The sequence below is a fragment of the Nicotiana tabacum genome, chromosome 21 (assembly GCF_000715075.1).
Source record: "Nicotiana tabacum cultivar K326 chromosome 21, ASM71507v2, whole genome shotgun sequence".
NCBI classification, from domain to species: Eukaryota; Viridiplantae; Streptophyta; class Magnoliopsida; order Solanales; family Solanaceae; genus Nicotiana; species Nicotiana tabacum.
Window position 1 is genome coordinate 19,916,755 of NC_134100.1, and position 8,320 is coordinate 19,925,074.

At 38.7% G+C, this 8,320-nt stretch overlaps 1 pseudogene; it reads right to left on the reverse strand.

Annotated features, from left to right (window-relative positions):
- On the reverse strand, positions 1 to 5,082 carry LOC107797544 (syntaxin-81-like; annotated as a pseudogene).
- Between the last annotated feature and the right edge of the window lie 3,238 nt (positions 5,083 to 8,320).

The following is an 8,320-nucleotide window of genomic DNA, read 5'->3' on the forward strand; positions in this document are numbered from 1 at the left end:
AAATTTAGGAAGAGGATGGGAAATGTAACGCAAATAGGAAAGAGCAAAAGAAAAGTTTATCCTATGATTAAGTATGCCAATGTATGTAGAGGATTGGTATGTAAGTACAAATAGAAAGAGCAAAAGAGAAGTTCTATATCCTATGGTTAACTATACCAATCAAGGAAGAGGATTGAAAAAGTAAGCACAAATAGAAAGAGCAAAAGAAAAGTTCTGCTACTGCTGTTCCGTTGAATGGCTTGTGACAGTTCTTTGTTACCAAGTTCCACATTCTTGGTTGCTTCAACTGCCTGAAACGAAAAACCATAAGTTCACACAAACATATAGAACAATGAAAGATCCGTAGATCGTGATGTTTGTTAGTTCTACAAGTAAATGGTTACACATGGGAAAGTTAATATAGAAAATGAAGAGATTGTCAGAATTATTTAAACAAAAGAGAGAAAATGACTTTCTTGTTATGTTAACAAGATAGAAGTTCTATCCAACTGGAAACTAAAATAGCTACAATATTGCTAACCTGCTCATATAATAGCTCTATCTGTTGGGCCTGTTGCAAAACATGAGTTGACATAAGATGGTTCAAAGCAGACATTTCCACCATCTTTGTTTCTGTTTCTTGAACAGAATCCAGGATACTGTTCAGCTCTACCTGCATCATGTGAGTAAAGGTAAGAGTACGGGAAAGTACATTGTGATATTAGCCTCCACATGTTGCTTTTTTTCCGGAACTAAATCCTCTAGCAGCAAACTTCCTACTTACCTGGAGGGCACGTGTTTCATCGTCCAAAAATTGTTCTTGGACTCTAATAGGTGCTGCTTGTGATATATCAGCGTCCCTGATCTCTGCGTCCCTTTTCATGTCGGGGTCCAAACTACTAGACACAGAGGTCTCTGCAGCATTTGATTTGGTAGAGTTCTTCCGTTTCTTTCTTGGTGTTACTCAGTTAATAGCATCTTGAAAGCGTATTGCCCGCAACTGGTCAAACTGTGACGTGACAGAGTGAAGCTTTTCACTTAAAATTAAAACCTACAGCATAAAAGCAAACAAAGATTATAGGAATATGCATCAAGACTCCTTTCAAATTCCTCAGATCTGCTTAGAAAACATCTCCCCCTTCATTCTTATTGGGCAGCAAGTGGTGGCACTGGAAAACTGGTACAGGAAAGTAGAAACAGCTTTAGAACTGTTTTCAACTGAACACATACGGTAGCATAGGTTGAAAAAGTATATTTTCAGAGTCAAAAGGTAAGTTAATAATCATCACAATCTAGCGAGTTTAATTACAATATCTCAGTGATATTGTTGTGCAGATCGCAGACTGCACATAAAACATCCCTTTCCATGAAGAAAAATTTCGTGGAGAACAATCTCAGATAGTAGAGATCCACAAATTTAAGATAGGATAGTGGATACTCTCCCAGTGGAATCACACTAAAGACAACCATCTGAAGTAGTTCCCCCAACATCAGAGGTCATTTCAATAACTTCTCAACATTAAACAGGCTATTTATAGAAAGTATGAAACAACTGCAGAGAATTGAGGAGAAAGTATTGTGAAATGACAACTACGATACCATTGTGCCAATTGCAGAACAATCACAACATACATCAACTTTCCAAATAGCAAAATGAAAATAAATCTTTAATTCGAATAATCTAAAATAAGCACACAGATGCAAGAGTTTTAGAAAAGTCACATCAAAGACACAAAAAAAGGACAGCCCGGTGCACTAAGCTCTCGCTGTGCGCGGATCCGGGGAAGGGCCGGACCACAAGGGTCTATTGTACGCAGCCTTATCCTGGATTTCTGCAAGAGGCTGTTTCCACGGCTCAACCCATGACCTCCTGGTCACATGGCAGCAACTTTACCAACTACGCCAAGGCTCTCCTTCTCACATCAAAGACATCAATTTAAAAAGAAATTCCTCTAACATCACAGGCCATCCAATAGTTTCTTTAATTCAAAGAGTATCCATGAAGTTACTTCATAATTTCCTAATACCAGCAGAAAATGGGGAGAAGATGCTTCATAAAGCAATCATAATCAGTTATAAGGATATTTGATGACTATATTGTATGTAGCGACCATACCACTCCATGCTTGTGTGCTATAGTATCAGCATTCAGATTGTCACCCTTGAATCCAAGCCATCCCTTTGAATGTCCATCTTCCTCATTTATACTATTCTTGAGAACATCTATCTGCTCTTTGCATGATTTTACAAAAACAGTAACCTGCAGAAGTTGTGTTAGTAAAAATCCTTCTAATTCTTTTTCTTTTTTCCAATTCTAACTTCATAGTCTCGGCTAAGTGCATTTGCAATCAAAGCTGCAGAAGGAGCATTAAACACAAAGCTGTAGAAGGAGCATTAAACACAAAGGTGCACAAGGAGCACTTTCTCGAGACTCAAAAATTAATCAAAACATCAAACTTGACAAAGCAGGAAAAGCAGACAAAATTTTACCTTGTAAATAAAGATGTAATTTTCATCAGAAGTTGACTATATAAGAAAGATAGGAAATCAAAGAACAACGATCTTCATTGCAATATTGTCAATTCTGTAGGTCATAGTTTATGGTCTAACTTGGAATTAGAAGTACTGTGAGACCAATTCAATTTCTATTGGCTTCATCCTTCAATTCTCTTTGTTATTTTTCAAGATTTTATATTACTGCCTGCACTGAACTTAATATTGTTTGTAGGATATTACAAAAAGTTTAAGCAATATAAGAAAGCTAACAAGTTCGTTACAACATACAAGATCAAACTTTAGAAAAATGTTCAATGTATGTCACGACCAACTCATTCCATCACAAGCCTGGTTTTTCACATCATAAATGTGGGCCAACCCGAAAACACTTAGTAGTCCGGTAAGCCAAAGATAAGATAAATCTTTTTTGGAGAGGTATTTTGCTATATTTACTTTTTTTTACTAGATTTGTACTCAACGAAGTAAAGTATGGTCTCTTTTCATAAGATTGACTTTTACACCAATTGATTTAATTCTAAATATTTTTAGAAAAACTATGTACTGCAAGATTAGCGCCTATAAGAAGAACGAATGTAAAGTGAGATTGGAAGAGATAGTGGTGCCCAAATGCCGACAATTTAGATATATAGACTGAGTTTTCCAAAAGAATGGCATCAGAGATAAACATGTACCACATAAAAGTAGTTTAGGTGGTCGAAATAGAAGAGTGCTACAAGAGATTTATGTACTAGATGATATTTAACAAAGTGAAAGGCTAATTCTCTAGAATGATTCTTAGACCAGAAATATTATATGGAAGTAAATGTTGAGCCTCAAATGCTATATGTCCACAAGAAGACTGTCGTAAATATGCGTAAATTAAGATGAATGCGCATCACACAAAATTGGACAAGATCATCAATTATCATGTCGGGATGCAAGTAGCATACACAGAAGGATAAAATAAGAGAATGTCATCCGAGATGATTTGACCATGCCTACATAAACCTCCAAAAGCACCAGTTCATAGAAGCGATACTATGGAAAGTTGAAAGTTCTAAAAGGTATGCGGTAGCTAGAATCATGTGGTAAAAATATAACATAACGAAAGGAAACGATCCATACAGGCGATACCAGCTGATTATGATTAAGGCTCGTTGTTCTAAGACTTATATTTGGACAGGGTCGGGATAAGTGTGAGAGTTCGAGAATAATTAACTATAGATAACTCCTAATTTGCCTTAGAAGACACATTATTTACAAGTATTAGATAAAATGGGTCCGGATACAGCAAACTAGATTAAGACATTCCTATTGCTATTCAAACTAGTTTGGAATTGAAGAATGAATGCTATGTTATTAAATTAAAAGGGAGCAAATAACCGCCGATTAACGGATAAACTGTATGATTGTCTCAAACATGTAAACATGTAACGGATAATCCTAACTCCAATCTCACCCTGAAGCCTGTAAACCTAGAGATAGATACGATTATAACAATCACATTATTAGTTCCATTATTATTTTCATCTTTAACACACTTTCTCATAATGCCTGCAATTGGACAAACTTATGATATGGCCTTATCCTATTTGCAAACTGAAATAAATGTTTGTTCTCATCAGTATATATTTTATAATGAAGCATCACACAACAAGAATAAATATATTCAGGAGTCCAACATCGCAGCAAGTAGAATATAGTTTAGCTAACTGTCATGTTTTGAAATAACAGAGAGAGAACAAAAAAAGAAGGGAAGAAACAGACATCAAGTATGTACTCTTACTTCATGCTCAATGCTATCCCTCTCTTGTTCTGTTGTACGGTGCAAATCAACATAATCCTTTTTGTGTTTCATCAAAAATTGCTCCAGAGCCCCAATGCTCTCCAACTGACAAATGAGAATTTTTATAAAAAGGTTTTGCACTGATTTACTTATCAATGAATAATCCAAGCACAAGCAACATAAGAAAAGAAGATAAGCATTAGGTGTAAACAACATACCGTTTTAAGCGCAGCTCTAGTGAATCCTGACCTTTGCCGAGGTTTATGCATGATAAAAGATGCTAATAACGCAGCTGTTTTGGACTGTCAGCAAAGATCTAAGCTCAGATGATACATAAGCTAAGACCTGATGGAGCATGCCACAGGCTAAAAAATAACACATGGCAAAATTTATATTCTTTTTTTTTTCCAACGTGGAAGATAGTGTTGAAGTTCAATTATATGAAATACTAGCTCGCGTGCAAACAAGAGAAAAGTTGCAAATTCTTTGTCAGATTAAATATAAAAACAGAGACTCTGATCCACGGACAGCATAACAATTGATTCATAAGGAGGATATGAAGCTATATGCACGACCAGAGCCTACACCAGAGGCAAAGGACGGTAGGGATCACATAAGCATGAAGATTCATCAAGACAATTCATAATACGCAACATAATTCTTTCGGACTAAGAAAAGAGAAAAGCAATGAACTGAATAAGTTAAATGTACCTCATCATATCCCAAAGACAATGCTGAACGACGTGCAGCATCTTTAAAATCTTCCGTTCTGTCTCTAATTTTTGACATTCGTTCGAATTGCAGGAGAAGATTCAGAAGACTTCTTCCAATCAAATGATGCAGTTTTAATGGTATATAGTGATTTGGTATATCCAGCAAAAATCCGAAGAAATTATTCCTCCCGCATTAATCTCTACAAGACGAAATTCCGGTTGAACTGTGGAGGTGTGTGGGTAGAGAAGGCTTGGAATGGCTTACTGCATTGTTTAGTGTTATATTCAAGACTAATAGGATGCCTGAAGAGTGGAGGTGGAGTACAATGGTCCCGTTGTATAAGAACAAAGGTGATGTCCAGAGCTGTAACAACTATAGAGGCATCAAATTACTAAGTCATACCATGAAAGTTTGGGAGAGAGTGGTAGAAATGAGAGTGCGGAGGACGGTGTCTATTTCAGACAACCAGTTCGGGTTCATGCCGGGGCGATCTACCACAGAAGCTATCCACCTTATTAGGAGGATGGTGGAACAGTACAGAGATAGGAAGAAGGATCTACACATGGTGTTTATTGATCTGGAGAAAGCGTACGATAGGGTTCCTAGGGAGGTCTTATGGAGCTGCTTAGAGGATAAAGGGGTCCCGGTTGACTATATTAGGGTGATTAAAGACATGTATGTTGGAGCTAAGACTCGGGTTAGGACAGTAGGAGACGACTCTGAACACTTTCCAGTTGTTACGGGGTTGCACCAAGGGTCTGCGCTCAGCCCATTCCTATTTGCCCTGGTGATGGATGCACTGACTCATCATATTCAAGGGGAGGTGCCATGGTGCATGCTATTTGCTGATGACATTATTCTAATTGACGAGACACGAGGCGGCGTCAACGAGAGGCTAGAGATTTGGAGACATGCTCTTGAGTCTAAAGGTTTCAAGTTGAGCAGGACGAAGACGGAATACCTCGAGTGCAAATTTGGAGTTGAGCTGTCGGAAGAGGGAGTTGAAGTGAGGCTTGACTCTCAAGTCATTCCCAAGAGGGGTAGTTTCAAGTACCTTGGATCGGTTATTCAGGGGATCGGGGAGATTGACGAGGATGTCACACACCGTATAGGGGTGGGGTGGATGAAGTGGAGGTTAGCGTCGGGAGTCTTGTGTGACAAGAAAGTGTCACCGTTACTAAAAGGTAAGTTTTATAGAGCAGTGGTTAGGCCTGCCATGTTATATGGAACTGAATGTTGGCCGGTAAAGAACTCACACATCCAGAAGATGAAAGTAGCAGAGATGAGGATGTTGAGGTGGATGTGCGGGCATACTAGGATGGATAAGATTAGGAATGAAGATATTCGAGAGAAGGTGGGCGTGGCCCCCATGGAGGACAAGATGCGGGAAGTAAGACTCAGATGGTTCGGGCACATTCATAGGAGAAGCACTGATGCACCGGTGAGGAGGTGTGAGCGACTGGCTGTAGTGGGCACGCGGAGAGGTAGAGGGCGACCTAAGAAGTATGGGGAGAGGTGATCAGACAGGACATGGCGCGACTTAGGATTACTGAGGACATGGCCCTTGACAGGGAATTATGGAGGTCGAGCATTAAGGTTGTAGGTTAGGGGAAACTTGTGAATATTTCTATAGCACAATAGAGTGAGACTAGCCAGTTAGGAGTTAGATTAAGAATGTAATTGGTCCTCTATTGATGCAGGGCTTTACCTGCTAGTTTTACTATACCAGCCATCTATTTCGTATTTCGTATTCTGTATTTCATATCTCTTATATTGCTGTTATTTTATTATGCATTTTTATGGTACTAATATATCGGCTCCTGTTGCTTTTTTGAGCCGAGGGTCTCCTGGAAACAGCCTCTCTACCCTTCGGGGTAGGGGTAAGGTCTGCGTACATATTACCCTCCCCAGACTCCACTTGTGGGATTATACTGGGTCGTTGTTGTTGTTGTTGTTGTTGACAACATTGCAAGGATAACGATATGCGCAATATATTCAAAATAAATTCAACAATTCATATACAATGTTTTTAGCTTCACCACAAAGGAAATTGGCCGTAATCGCAATTTCTCTTTATTACCTTAAGGTCAACTTACTTTCTTCAATTTTGCTCATAAAGGTACTTTCCGAGAAAAGGGATACTAATAAGTTTTGTAAATAAATTATGTATAAGAAGCTACCAAGATATTATTATTTTTATAACCATAGAGCAGTGGATGGTTATAGAGCAGTGGTTAGGCCTGCCATGTTATATGGAACTGAATGTTGGCCGGTAAAGAACTCACACACCCAGAAGATGAAAGTAGCAGAGATGAGGATGTTGAGGTGGATGTGCGGGCATACAAGGATGGATAAGATTAGGAATGAAGATATTCGAGAGAAGGTGGGTGTGGCCCCATGGAGGACAAGATGCGGGAAGTAAGACTAAGATGGTTAGGGCACATTCAGAGGAGGAGCACTGATGCACCGGTGAGGAGGTGTGAGCGGCTGGTTGTAGTGGGCACGCGGAGAGGTAGAGGGCGACCTAAGAAGTATTGGGGAGAGGTGATCAGACAGGACATGACGCGACTTAGGATTACTGAGGACATGGCCCTTGACAGGGAATTATGGAGGTCGAGCAATAAGGTTGTAGGTTAAAGGAAAGTTGTGAATATTTCTACAGCACAATAGAGTGAGACTAGCTAGTTAGGAGTTAGACTGAGAATATAGTTGGTCGTCTATTGATGCAGGGCTTTACCTGCCAGTTTTACTATACCAGCCATTTATTTCGTATTTCGTATTCTGTATTTCATATCTCTTATATTGCTGTTATTGTATTATGCATTTTTTATGGTACTAATATATCGGTTCCTGTTGCTTTTTTTTGAGCCGATGGTCTCCTGGAAACAGCATCTCTACCCTTCGGTGTAGGGGTAAGGTCTGCGTACATATTACCCTCCCCAGACCCCACTTGTGGGATTATACTGGGTCGTTATTGTTGTATTGTTGATGTTGCATTAATCTCTACAAGAAAATGAAATCAGCAAGCACCAATTCATCAACTACAATCTCATGTCTAACAACTTATAATCGGAAAACAGAAACAATAGAAGTAGTTGGAGATATTAGTTGTCAAGTTCTCTAATAAATCAATCCTGATAAAAATAATTATACTAACCTTACTGATGGCCTGTGTGGATGGACTGATTTAAATTTAAGGGATATTACAACTTAATTGATTTCAAATGCTTAGATCCTGGAGGAATTTTAGTGAACGGGAACTAGATGAAATTGATCAGTTATTACACTCTTTGGAACCTGTAAGGAGTCTCAGATCTAGTTAGCAGGTAATGATGGCAAAAAAAT